Source organism: Musca autumnalis, unplaced genomic scaffold (assembly GCF_047663935.1).
Source record: "Musca autumnalis isolate F117 unplaced genomic scaffold, ASM4766393v1 scaffold_1, whole genome shotgun sequence".
Classification (NCBI taxonomy): domain Eukaryota; kingdom Metazoa; phylum Arthropoda; class Insecta; order Diptera; family Muscidae; genus Musca; species Musca autumnalis.
Genome location: NW_027411644.1, coordinates 253690742 through 253705999, shown reverse-complemented (window position 1 = coordinate 253705999; position 15258 = coordinate 253690742). Strand labels below are relative to the sequence as shown.

The window sequence follows — 15258 nt, the reverse complement described above, 5'->3', positions numbered from 1 at the left end:
TTTCACAATTTCGTTGCACCAATACACAAGAGCCTTTTTTGAGCAATTGGCCAATTTTGCGGCCAGGTGGTCATGCAATATCAAATGTTAGTTGGTGGAAGAAATGACAAAGGATGCCTCTATCTCACAGTATATAACATAGTGATCCTGCTGATCCGTTCACAAACTGTTATTTTTTTTCTGGCACAACGGCCGATTTTGGGCGACCCTCATGACCTTCGTTTTTTTGCGAGTGTTGGCCACGATTGAATTCATTAAACCAGTTTTTCATGGTGATAAAGGATGCCTCTTTATCGACATACAAAGATTTAAAATCTTTAAATCGTCATTTCTGCTTTTTTGGTCTAAAAATCGTAAAAATGCCGATAAATCGTCAAATCAGTAGTGCGATTCTCTAACTCATTTTTTGAGTTACCGACAAATGTCGGTAAAATTAAAATGCTCATAATTTTGGTAATTAACGATATTATTCGGTAAGTTAGCGACCAATTAAAAGTAGTCGTAAAGTTCTACCGATATCAACAGTGTTGTCAACTTTTATTAAAGTTTTCATTCATAATTTTTCGTTTTAATGTTACCGATTTTTTTTCGGTAACTCAAAAAATGAGTTAGAGAATCGCACTACTGGCATCACAGTTCACAAGTAAATTCCATTTTTTTGCAAAGTATTTTTTCAAGACACTGTAAACAATAGAGTTGGGTAATCTAGTTCCTTGTACTAGTTACAAAACGTATGAGTAACATCATAAAATGTAACATGTGATATTAAGTATACGCAGTTTGTCAGGAAGTAATAACTTACTGCGGAACAAATGTACCGCTGTGAATGGGCCGCTAGAACAAACTACTTAAAAAAGAATCAAAGCGATGCGCGAGGACCTCTTAAACTTCACTTTATCCGAATTTTGTGTGGGAGGTAACCGAAGCAATGGACCTGATATAGTCCATATTCCATCCTGATATATGACTGAATGAAATAATACGATGTACAAAGTCTACCCAATCAGAAACCCGCTACGAGAATTATCTTAAGGATTTGCCATTTTGGTTGGTGCTGTCAAGGTTTCCTGAAGCTTTTAGGCCAATATCTCAGGAAGTATGGACTTGCGCAAGAAAAAAATTGTTCCGTCGTAAAGGGAGCCGTAAGGACAACTTACTGAAACAAATTTCAACACGATCGGAGAAGCTCTTCAACTCCACTTTATCGGGATTTTGAATGGGAGGTACCCGAAAGAGTGGAGCGATATAATCCATATTCAATCCTGTGCAAAGTCTGCGCCAATCAGAAACTCGCTGCGAGAATTATATTGCGGATTTGGTTGGTGCCTTCAGGGTTTCTTGAAGCTTTTAGGTCAATACCTCAGGAAGCATGGACTTGCGCAAGAAAAAAATTGTACCGTCGTAAAGGGAGCCGTAAGGATAACTTTCTGAGACAAATTTCAAAACGATCCAAAGGGAGCTCTTCAACTTCATTTTATCCGAATTTTGTGTGGGAGGTACCCGAAGGTGTGGGCCAATATAGTCCATATTCGAACCCGATCTATATTTGGAAGGACAAATACGATGTTCAAAGTTTGGATCAAATCGATTGCTCTCTTCAAGAGTTATCATTCGCACCATTTTACAGAAAAAAATGTTGAACTTTTGTGGCATGGCCCATTTTCGAACTTAAACTAAGTTTGGACAAAATATTACGATACCCAAAATTTTGTTCGAATCGGTTGATCCATTCGAGAGTTATCGTGCGCACTAGCCAGAAAAACAGACGGACATGGCTAAAGCGACTCCAAATTGTCTGAAAGGAATTTCGTCCAAACGTACTTGGGGTCTAAAAACGTTATTTCGATGAGTCACATTTTGGGTCGTATCAACGTGTATATACCCTTTCTAGCCTAAAGGCTGAGGGTATAATAAAGATGTTGAATTGTGGGGGGAGGGTGGTGTTAACCTTAAGGAGAAGACCGATATGGACAATTTTCGAATTTAGACTAAATTTGGACAAAATATTACGAAGGCCAACATTTCTACCAAGCGAGTTATAATAATAATTGTTCCACAAACATCCCATAAGGGGCAAGGGAGACTTCTCTCATATCAATGAGTGAATCCCGATTCATATTATATGGGACCTACAGTTTAGCGTCAGCGAATGCAAGTTGTAACAATGAAATCAAAGGGATTCGAGAGATGGTCTTAAACGGCATTTTTCTATCATTTTCTTTGGGAGGTGCCCGAAAGAGTGGACCCATAGAAATTGTACGATGTTCAAAGTTGGGAACAAATCGATTGCTCTCTTCGTGAGTTATAGTTCACACCATTTTACAGGAAAATTTTGAACTGTTGGGGGGAGGTAACCGAAGGGGTGGACCGATATCGCCGCCCATCTTCGAACATTAACTAAGTTTCGGCAAAATATTACTTTTTAACTGATTTGGTCCTCTATAGAAAATTTGTCGGCTTAAGGGGTGACTCCCACTTCTAAAGCCCAAAAAAGGCAATTTTGTTATGATTTGTTTCCAACATTTTTGGTAGATTTTTTCATCAGAAAGAGCACATCTTAATCTAATATAAGATTTTTTTTTTTTTGTTTTGAAAAATATTATGTGGTTTTTTGGCAAATGATCGTCCACGAAACCCTTTTTTTGTAAAAGCGTTTTGCGGTGCCAACTCTAGATCGAAGACTAATTAACCGATCGATATATATTTTTTTGTAGGCTTATTTAGAAGATTAAGATCTAGTCCTTTATCGATCGAATTTTTACAAATATTAGATTTCATGAAATGGTGGACCAAAAAATTCAAAATTTAATTTTGTTGGCTTAAAAACTGACTTCATAAAACCGACAAACAAAAATTTAAAAATAAAATCGATCGATGAATTATTAGATGTTGATGTCCTTGATAACCTCACAAAATTCTATGACATTCGGGTCCTTAGTTTCCGAACTAGAGTTGTCATTTCGAAAAAAATCGTTTTTAGTTTCTATGTTGCATATAAAACACAACAAGTAAACAAGTATCAGTTGGCTTGGCCGACAGAGATATACCCTCAGCCTCCGACCTAATGAAAAGAAGTAACACACAATATTTCTGACGTATATTTAATACGATGTACAACGTTTGGACCAAATCGGTTTCTCCCTTCGTTCTATCCAGTTTAGTTGGTGCCGTAAGGCTTATTTGTAACTTTTGGGCCATTCTCTCAAGAAGTAAGGCCTTGCCCCTGAAAAAACATGTACCGTCGTAATGGGGAAAGAGAATACAAGTTGTTACAACAAAAACGAAAGGTTTTCCAAGTCCAAATTTTAGACCGATTCCACTGATCCGTTCCAGAATTATCGTGCGCTCCAGCCACAACAATACAACTTGCTACAAAAAGAAGCAAAACGATTCGAGAGCGGGCCTAAAACTGCACTCTTCACAAATTTTGTGTGGGGGGTACTCGAAGGGGCGGACCTATATAGTCCATATTCGAACCTCATATATGTCCCGTAGAGATATTACGATACGAATAGTATGGACCGAATCCGTTACTCCCTTCAAGAATTATGGTGTGCACAATTTTTCGGAACATTTTCAATATTTTGTGGGGGAGGTACCTGAAGGAGTGGACCGAACAAAATCTAAGTTTAGACAAAATATTATGAACGCCAAATTTTAGATCGAATTGGCTGATCCATTCGAGAGTTATCGGTTTTTTGCACATTTCAGGCTACTTTCTCAGGAAGTATGGACATGACCCTGATGAAACTTCAACGCGTATGGGGGCAGTGTATACCAGATGTAACAATAAAACTCAAAGCGATTCGAAAGCAGGTCCTAAACTGAACTTTTCCGAAATTTTGTGTGGGAGGTACCCGAAGGAGTGGACCGATTGAGCCCATATTGGAACCTCATCTAAGTCTGCTAGAAATTTCACGATGTGCAAAGTATGGACCAAATCGGTTACTCCCTTCCGGAGTTATCGTGCTCACAAAATGTCCGAACATTTTCGAACGTTTGTGGGTGTTTACGTTAAAACTTCAACCGCTGTACTTTACAATCTACCTCATCCTAAACCTCATCACTATCAATGTACTATTTACTTTTAATGTTATCGAGATACTTAGTTAAACCTTTTCTCGTTACTCGTTAGTAATTACACATATCGACCTTCTCTAATTAGCCATCTTGTAAACTTCCTCCAAATCATTGAATTATAATTTCTATTCTAATTTTGACTTCAAGGAGAAAGGTTGAATCCTACAGAGTAACTACTTAAGAAGACATTGAATAAACTGAATAATAAGTTTTAAATTATACCACTGAGTAACCTGTTTCATTGCGTTTGTTCTTTCCTTCAAAGTTTTTTTGTACGCTAATAAATCTAAGACGAGTTAATGTTTTAGATTTTGATTGGGCTCTCGAGGGCAAATTGTCACCAACACATTCAAGGTGAAGTGTATCCAAATCTTCACCAGCATTCTCACGTTCATTCAGCCGTTTGCCTGAACATTTTGGTCCTTCGAGCCGGATCGACAAGGCGCTCTCCGAGATTTCAGCTACAAAAGCTTTTAATGTCCATAGGTACGTTGCTCACGTTTTATTTTGTTCATGTCTTGCAGTCCATTACAAGAAGTCTAGTGAGTGGTATTATTCCCTACATTAACGGAGATCTGGTGGTTGCGCTGTAGCAGCAACGTTAACTGATAGAGCCGAAAGTAGTAGATGAATGTTGTGCGAATTATCAAGGAAATCCTTCCGACATTTAAAGCAAGGAAAATTAATAGATGCCAAAGACGAACATTGGAATCCTTTAAATGGTAACAAGTGAACGTTCTGACGGAAGTAATTACCGGAGTCTGGGTTCATACATCTGCCAGTTGGAATTCTACATTTGCCAATTGTGAGGGGTACCAGAAGATTTATCCATACAAGTGCATCAAAACTGTGAGTTTTTAACAAAATCCCAACATAATTTATGTTTCTTTTCCTGTGAAATTTTGTGCGATTTCCATGTAAGTTCGTCTTATATGCAACCAAACATACAAAAACAAAAAAATACTTTGCAAGTGGCATTTTGTACGTACACAAATACATATTTTAATTTAAAAATAAATAAAAGGAAGACATAAGGTTTTCCGTAGCCATACTTTTTACACTAAGTGTAGCATAAACGACGCTGTTAAAACGAAAAAAACGTGTTCTGTACTAATCTGCTAATAACAGCGTCATAACATTGACCATCCACAGGTTTTCATAGCTGCAGTGGTAGATATTTGTCACCCACACATTTCCTAATATATGTGTGTTAAACAATTATTAGATTCACTCATCACTTGGTTCTCACTAATTGGTCACTCATTCACTCTGAATCCATGACCTGCAATGCGCATGTCATGTGAGTAACACATATTCACGATCTCTCTCTGTTTACATTTGAAACTCAACTCAGGCTTCCCCCAATTCTGAGTCATACATTGTGCCCTCTTGGCTAATGTGAACGCTCTCTGGGTTGAGTGCGCATGTCCAATGAGTATACACTACTCTCCTGCATATCGAAAATAAAACTCAATTCATCTCTCTCACTCTTCCCACCCCGCAACATACATTACACTCTCCTTCTAAAACTGGTTTTCTACGCTCTACGTGCCCTACGTTTAAGTGCGCATGTCCATTGAGTGCATGTAATTTTCTTTATTGTTCTCCTGATCCCCTGGTATTACAGAGCTGGAGTGTCAATCACACATTCTTGTTGTTCTTGCTTTTCTCCGTAGCTTATAGAAATTTGCCTGTTACTTGAGAAAGAGAGACGAACATTTCCAAAATCTTTCCAGTTCTTATATTTATTTCCATTCACATTGAGTTCAATGAACTCATGAACGATCAGCTGTTTGTTTACTTTCACCAACTCTAACTTCAAGTGCATTTGTCTGTAACACAGTATCTTTTTCATTTTTCGATGCATCCACAAGTGATGTATTACATCTAGATACGAATGCACAGTGGTCCTAGTGAAGACTAGTTTCACTGTAAATGATTATTGAAACAAAAAAGTTCAGTACTGATTATAAAAAGTAATTGTCTTATGCAGATTATATATATTTGAATATATATTAATTTGCTTCATGAAGCAATCGGCATACGTACTATAAGATCAATTATTCGAATCCCAATTGGCGTTACAATTTTCAGTCTTTAAATCATTTCGAAATACTTTCTCTCGTCAAGATCTAATATTCTATAGATAAGATGGGAGATACTTACTAGAAGTGAAGGAAGTATTCGGATATAACATTTTCAAATAACATTTACAACATCATTTTCGGCAGAAACTTTGAACATATCTTACATCTAATCTTTATTTATTTCTCAATTCCATGAGAATTGGCTGTCACCTATTAGTCTTCTGTCCCAAACAAGACGACCGCCTACTCATATTCTAAAATAGATACAATTTCTGTTTTTTTTTTTTTATATGAATACCAAATTTCATATATACATATACACTAAACTGATTCCCTTAACGGAGTCATTTCATTATACCACAAGATTGTCAATTGAATTACACAATTACCTTAAGGATATTATCACCATACGTTTTTAAAGGACTTGTAAAGTCAAAGGATTGCTCATATTATTCATATACGACTCGAACTCCTGTCAAACATACACATATACACGTGGAAAATTCCCTTTCCAGAAACATTTTAGATTCATTTATCAATAGCTCTGTTGTAGAACTAAACCAATTATAATATTTTGAGATTTTTGTCGACCTTTGAATCCTTTGTTTTCCAGTTGATAAAACTAAACCATTTGTATACTTTTATCACCTTTGCTCGTCTTGCTGTCACACGTGTGAAAGTCGTTCCCCACTATTACAACATTGAACTACTGACCAACGCCGATAAGTTGAAACTATCAAGTGTAAATAGCTTTATCATACTTGAGTATTTTCGTGTAATCAAATTTACCGATTTCTAGGAGCCACTAATAAATAGTACATCTGCTAAACAGTTTGACCCATAGCCTTATTGCTACGTGGCAAACCATCCATCAAATTTCATTTTACTATCCCTCCGTGCCATTTTTTTACTCCTCAACCTACCTCACCTCATCTAAGCCATGTCTCTCGACAAGTTCATCCGCATAGCTGACAGTTTGGTCGAATTCGAAGCAGCACTTCTTGCCAACGAACTCCCTCTCACTACTCGTTGCCTGGTTGAAACTCATAGCGACGAAGTTAAATCGACATGGTCACGTCTCAAGCAGGCTTATGAACAATGTCTAGCTGACTTAGAAAATGAGGAGGAAGAAGAGGGCGAAGAAGTATCTTCTGAGGAAACGGAGAACAAGATTGTCGCAACAGTCAAGGATAAGTATAAGAAGTCCTACTCCACTTACTGCCGTTGCATCTCAAGACTAAATGAAGCTCTTGAGCCTCTATCTCCCCCATCCTCAGGTCCAAGTCCTCGTTCAAATAATGCTTTCAGCTTACCCCCAATTGAATTAAGCACTTTCCATGGGGACTACCAATCCTGGCCAACATTTCGTGATATGTTCACGGCCATTTGTATTAAAAATTCCAAATTAAGTTCCGTGGAAAAACTATTTTACTTGTCACAAAAAAAAGGTGAAGCACACGAAATCGTTAAGAAAAGTCTTTTAACGAATTCCGGATTCACATCAGCGTGGAATAACTTATGTTTTCGGTATGAAAACAAAAGGGTGCTCATCAATGGACACCTAAAGAATTTATTTTCACTTTCCGCTATCCAAACAGAAACAGCAAACTCTCTCAAGAATCTTCAGAGGGACGTAAACTGCTGTATATCCAATCTAAAGCTTTACGACATTGACGTTGGAAGCTGGAATCCGATTTTCATTTTCGTGTGCTCTAATTGCCTTCCAGATTCTACCCTAACATTATGGGAACAAACCTTATCGGACAAAACAAGTATTCCGAATTGGTCCGATCTGGACGCCTTTCTCACCAATAGGTACCGAACTTTGGAGGCAGTCTCCGAAATGAGAAACCCCGGTGAACACAAGTCCAAGGTAGACAAGTCTAGGACTTCCACCTCCAAGAATCAGAAGAGTAAAATACAGACATATCAATCCAACATCAGTAAGACGAAATGTCGACTATGTTCCAACGAATTCCATATCATAAGGAAATGCCCGCGATTTCTTCAACTGACTTATGCTCAGAGATTGGCGGCAATAAAAAGCAGTAATCTCTGCTTGAACTGTTTCTCCAGCTCCCATGCTGTGAAAAATTGTACGAGCAAAAACACTTGCTTTAAATGCAAAAAACGTCATAACACTCTGTTGCATAAAGATGTAGATCAACCACATACACCCGTTAGCCCTTCTCCATCAGCTTCCAATACACCAACATCCATGTCCACACCATTCGCTTCCCAAGCTTCTCCAAATTCTTCTTTACAGTCCACTAACTCTTCTACTGGGGTGGTTCAGAATTGTTTCGCCACAAACTCTAATGGTGTTTTACTTGGCACAGCTGCAGTGAAGATAATTCATGCTGGTGTCGGTTATGTAGCGAGGGCCCTGATCGATTCCGGATCAGAAGGTACGTTCATCTCTCAAAATCTCGCTAATTCTCTCAGGCTTCCATTCAAGCCTACATCTGCAATCGTTTCTGGTCTAAACAATGCGGTCTCAGCTGCCGTACAGAAACAATGTAGTTTCATTTTGGGTTCCTACATGGACGAGAACTTCGAGATTAATGTGTCAGCTCTAGTGGTTCCTCATCTTTCCAATAACCTCCCGTCAAGTTCCATAGCGTCTGATGTTGTCTCCTCATTACCTCCGCTAAACCTAGCGGACCCATACTTCTATCATAGCTCCAAGATTGACATCCTTCTGGGTGCAGATCTACTACCCTCCATAATGTTATCTGGGTGTCAGCGAGTCATTTGCGGATCACTAATCGCCCAGGAGACAGTTTTTGGATGGATTCTTAGTGGTCCCATTCCCACGAAACCCCGTAAAACATTTTCCACATGCGTATCCTACTTTTGCGAAGTTTCGTTAAACACTACGATTTCGCAATTTTGGGGGGTGGAGAATATTCCACAACAGCGTGTAATGTCCAAGGCTGAAAAATACTGCGAAGAGCTCTACCAAAAAACAACAACTCGAGATGAGACAGGTAGATATATAGTTTCACTTCCATTTAAGGAAGGATATCCCCACTCATTAAGACTGGGTCAGTCCAGAAAGGGTTCCATGGCCCAATTCATACGAAACGAAAGTCGTCTATTAAAAAATCCAGATTTGAAAAGGGACTATGATCACAATATTGATGAATATTTAACATTAGGGCATATGACCCCGGTGGTTTCTCCTTCCTTCACAGAGTTTCCATGTCATTACTATTTGCCACATCATGCTGTGGTAAAGCCTGACAGCTCTACAACTAAGGTCCGTGTTGTGTTTAACGCGTCCTACCCTAGCTCTAATGGTAACAGTCTTAATGACATCCTTCACACCGGTCCATCTTTACAGAATGATTTGACGATTCTCATTCTAAAATGGCGGTTCTATCGTTATGTCTTCAGTGGGGACATAGAAAAAATGTACCGTCAAATCCTAGTGTCTCCTTCTCAAACTCCATTTCAACGAATTCTTTTTCGAAAAGATCCTTCTGAACCACTACGGGACTATGAGTTACGAACGGTCACCTTTGGCGTCAACTGTGCACCATATCTTGCCATACGCACATTAATCCAATTAGCCAATGACGTCCAAAGTTCGTATCCATTAGCTAGCCATGTCCTGAAGAATTGTATGTATGTAGATGATGCCTTAGCTGGAGCTCATGATATCCAAACGGCAATCTCTACAGTACATGAGTTGATACAATCTTTGAAGTCGGCAGGATTCAATATGAGAAAGTGGACATCGAATTCTCAGAGAATACTGTCAAACTTGTCACCAGGAGATCTTCTAAATGAAGGTTTCTTGGACTTTAACGACAACTGTGCGGCGAAAATGCTAGGCATTCGTTGGAATGCATTCTCTGATGAATTTTATTTTTCTGCCGCTACTTTTTCCAATAATTCTTCCTATACAAAACGAGAGGTTCTGTCCGAAATATCTAAGCTTTTTGATCCAGCAGGGTGGATCTCACCTGTCATTATTCTCGCAAAGATACTAATGCAGAGAATATGGCTAGACAAAATTGAATGGGATGAGGAAATCTCATCCGAATCCCTTAAATTGTGGAAAGCTTTTCAATCCTCCTTTGCAGCGATCAATAATATTAAAGTACCCCGGTGGATCGGTTTTGTCCCAGACCATGAAGTCGAATTCCATGGATTTTCGGACGCATCCGAAAGAGCTTATGCAGCCGTACTATACATTCGAATAGTTAGTCCTAACGCTGTTTCCACTCACCTCGTCGTCTCCAAAACAAAAGTGGCACCGATTAAGACTTTATCTATTCCTAGATTAGAGTTATGTGCTGCCACTCTCCTTGCCGAGTTAATTGATAACATAGTGACACAATTCGATATCCACAATTACTCCTTATTTTGTTGGACGGACTCCACGATTGTGCTTTCATGGTTAGCCAAACCTCCATGTCACTGGAACTCGTTTGTGGCTAATAGGGTGTCAAAAATCATCCAGGTCATTAACCCTCCGAGCTGGCACCATGTCGATTCGGAACATAACCCAGCGGACCTCGCTAGTAGAGGCACATATCCACAGGATCTACTCCAAAACAACCTTTGGTGGAAAGGCCCATCATGGCTAGCAGAATCCAGTAGAAAATGGAAAACAAATCCACCTAAAGATATCCCACCAACTGACTTGGAGAAAAAATTAATAAAGGTTCATTTTTCCTATTTTGAGAGCTTTACCGATTATTTAAAGAACTTCTCATCCTACCCACGGGCTTTAAGGATTATGTCGTATGTGTACCGATTCATTAATAGCACTCATCCACGGTACAAATCCCATCGGCAACGGTATGGTGATATAATAATGGCTTCAGAAATCAACCATGTCCGTAAGAAATTAGTAATCCTATATCAAAAGCTATTTTATCCAAATGAATATATGGCTCTGTGTTCCAAGAGAGCCATTCCTTCTTCTAGTAAATTGCTCAATTTGAATCCATTCATGGATTCTGAAGGTCTCATGCGGATCTGTGGACGACTTGAAGCATGTCCAGAACTATCATATGACGAAAGACATCCAATAATTGTCCCATATGAATGTCAATATTCTAGACTGTTAGTTCGATATACGCATCTAATAAGTCTTCATGGCGGTAATCAACTTGTCCTTCGTTTGATCCGTACACAATACTGGATTCCAAAGGTCCAAAATCTTATAAAATCCGTAATCCGAAGCTGTAAAATCTGCGTAATTTATAAACGACGTTGTCAAAAACAGCTGATGGCTGCATTACCTCCAGAACGGTGCGAAATTTCTCGACCCTTCGTTCATACGGGTCTTGATTTTGCTGGGCCTTTTGACATCAAGAGTTATACCGGAAGATACTGCCGTATTACAAAAGGATATGTGTGTGTATTTGTCTGTTTTTCCACCAAGGCAATACACCTTGAAGCAACGTCCGATTTATCCACTTCCAATTTTTTAGCAGCCTTCAGTCGTTTTGTTTCACGCCGTGGCTGTCCCCTCCATATGCACTCCGACAATGGTACTACGTTCGTCGGTGCATCCAAGAAAATCGCAAAAGACTTTATCGACACATCCACTCAAGCAGTAGTTTCAAATTACGCCCACAAAAATCTAACCTGGCATTTCATACCTCCCGGAGCTCCCCACATGGGGGGACTCTGGGAAGCCGGCGTCAAAAGCTTTAAACAGCACTTCAGAAAAATTGCCGGCGTTACAAAATATACTTATGAAGAATTCCAGACGTTACTGACTAAAATAGAAGCTTGTCTTAATTCCAGGCCTATATCCCCATCTTCTCAAAGTCCATCTGATTTTACAGCACTCACTCCTGGACATTTTTTAATTGGTTCTCCTTTACTAACTCCTTTGGAACCAGAGAGTTCTCAACTTCCAATGTCTATCAAAAATCGCTGGCAAAGAATTCGTTCGTTGTATCATCATTTTTGTACCAGATGGAAGAATGAGTATCTGAAGGAACTTCAGAAAAGAACCAAATGGAAAAAGCCAGAAATCAATGTCAAGGAAGACATGCTGGTTGTCATCCAAGAAGAAAATCTTCCTCCGAATTGTTGGCGGCTTGGCAGGGTGGCTCGTGTCTACCATGGCAATGACCGAAGAGTAAGAGTCGCTGATATAATCACTCAAAAAGGATCGATCACCCGGCCAATCACCAAATTGGTTATTCTACCTTCTGATGAATGCTAAAATTGTTCCATTTTCAATCTTTTATCCAACCGTTTTCAATTGTCCTTATCCACCTAACCCGTTCACTTTTTTATTAATTACTTTTTTCGTTTCAGTTCTACTTATTAATCTTAACATGAAGAGCCAGTCGTCTGCTCGTCACTCCCAATTTGCCTGCAGGTTGTGTCGCAAAAAGCATCCGTTGAAATCATGCTGGAAGTTTCGTGCCATGAACTCCGTTGAGAGATTCGATGCTGTAAAAAAATACGGATACTGCGTCAATTGTCTGGCACATACACATTCACAGGGAACGTGTTTCACCACTACGGGATGTGGATACTGCCACCAAAAGCATCACTCTTTGCTACATCAGCATTCGCGACTACAAACCAGGAAAACAACCTCGAGAACTAAAACCCCTTCAGCGACTTCTCCACAAAGCAGTTCCACTGCTACTGATCCTCCAAAGGATATGCGTCCAATGCCAAAACTAACGTCCGCATCCAGCATTACATCCTTATCAGCACTCCTTCGGCAAAATGCTATACCACTACTTCCTACTGTAGTTGTTAAAATCTGTGGATCAAATGGCAAACATTTGGCGAGATGCTTGCTGGATTCGGCAGCCCCCATGAGTTCAATTTCCAAAGGATTTGTGGATAAGGCGGGTTTGACCACGATCGAACTGGAAGATGAAGTAATGTGTCCCGTTACTTTGATGTCCTGTGTCAATTCTGGTGTTAAAATAGAAGCTACGCTACGCATGCGGAACCGCATAGGCATTACTACACCAAAGGAATCATTGCCAGAGTCTTCAAAGCATAAGTTCCAAAATTTCGTTTTGGCTGACAGTCATTTCTTCAAAGCCTCTTCTGTTGACATCGTCATTGGGGTTGATATCTACTCGAAAATCATAATGGACGGTATCTTCATTCGCCATGGACTACCTACAGCGCAAAATACACTTTTCGGTCTAGTACTCTACGGAACCTTCTCCACTTAGAGTAAAAGTATATTAACAGCTATATATATTTCTACTTTGTATTTTTAGAAAAAGTACCTTAAAACAAGCTGTTGCTCTTACAACTTTATAAAAACCACTTGAATTATAACCAAATTATCTAATATCTTTAATCAGTATTACATATTAATAACATAATTTCTTAACGCAACTACCTACCTTTCCCATGAATTGTTATATTTAGATTAAAGCCGCCTTGCTACCGGGGGGCGGAATGTTTACGTTAAAACTTCAACCGCTGTACTTTACAATCTACCTCATCCTAAACCTCATCACTATCAATGTACTATTTACTTTTAATGTTATCGAGATACTTAGTTAAACCTTTTCTCGTTACTCGTTAGTAATTACACATATCGACCTTCTCTAATTAGCCATCTTGTAAACTTCCTCCAAATCATTGAATTATAATTTCTATTCTAATTTTGACTTCAAGGAGAAAGGTTGAATCCTACAGAGTAACTACTTAAGAAGACATTGAATAAACTGAATAATAAGTTTTAAATTATACCACTGAGTAACCTGTTTCATTGCGTTTGTTCTTTCCTTCAAAGTTTTTTTGTACGCTAATAAATCTAAGACGAGTTAATGTTTTAGATTTTGATTGGGCTCTCGAGGGCAAATTGTCACCAACACATTCAAGGTGAAGTGTATCCAAATCTTCACCAGCATTCTCACGTTCATTCAGCCGTTTGCCTGAACAGTGGGGGAGGTACCGGAAGGAGTGGACCGATATAACAACATTACGAAAGCCAATTTTTGAACCGAACTTGTTGATCCGTTCTAGAGTTATCGTACGCACTAGCCAGACAGACAGACCAACGGACATGGATAAATCAACTCCAAATTGTCTGAAACGGATTTCGTCCAAATATACTTGGGGTCTAAAACTATTATTTCGATGAGGCACACTGTACCTCGTTAGCATAAATGCTGAGGTTATACTAAATGCTTTCCTTCCAAAGCTCATATCTCTAGCAGTATTGTTCGGATATGTTTGAAAATTATACCAACATATTCTATGCTATTTCTACCGGAAGTAGTGGACCTATAAGCTCCACCTTCGAAGTTTATTTATCATTCAAAGAAATATTACGAAATGCAAAGTGTAGACCAACACAGTATTCGGTTCAAGTGTTGCCGTGCGCGTAGCTTGTGGTGAAATTGGAAGGTGGTGCATGCTGGCCGGAGGGTTTTTTTACAACTTTCGAGTCATTTTCTCAAGATGTATGGACTGCCTTCGAAAGTTATCGTGCGCACCATTTTAACGAAAAGTTTTGAACTTTTATGGGGGAGGTACCCAAAGGAGCGGTCCGATATAGCCAATCCTAAAACTTGATTTAAGTTTTCCCAAGATATACTACACTACACATGGTGCCATAGGTGGAAGTATAAACTTGCCCCTGAAATAATTTGTACCGTCGTAGTGGGGCAGCGAACAAGTTGTTACAAAAAAATCAAAAGGATTCGATAGGAGGTCTCAAACAGCACTTTTCCGAAATTTTGTGTGGGAAGTACGCGAATGAGTGGACCGATATAGTCCATATTCGGATTTGATCTATGTCTAGTAGAAATATTACGATGTGCGAAGTTAGTCCATACTACGGTTGGTCCCTTCGAGAGTTATCGTGCGCATACCTCGGGGGAGGTACCCGAGGCTGTGGCTGATATGGTCCATCTTCGAATTTAAACTAACTTTGGACAAAATATTACGAAACCCAAATGTTGGTCCAAATCGGCTAATCCGTTCGAGAGTTTTCGTGCGCTACACCCAGCCGAACGGACGGACATTGCTAAATCGACTCCAAATTGTCTGAAATGGATTTCGTCCAAACATACTTGGGGTCTAAAACCATTATTTCGATGAGCAAATTTTGACCGTTAAACAACACAAA

The 15258-nt window shown here is 39.2% G+C and overlaps 1 protein-coding gene across 5 annotated transcripts in view; it reads right to left on the bottom strand.

The window, feature by feature from the left end:
• Positions 1 to 15258, bottom strand: part of LOC141389381 (uncharacterized) — a 540923-nt gene that overhangs the window by 306235 nt on the left and 219430 nt on the right. The window lies entirely within an intron of this gene.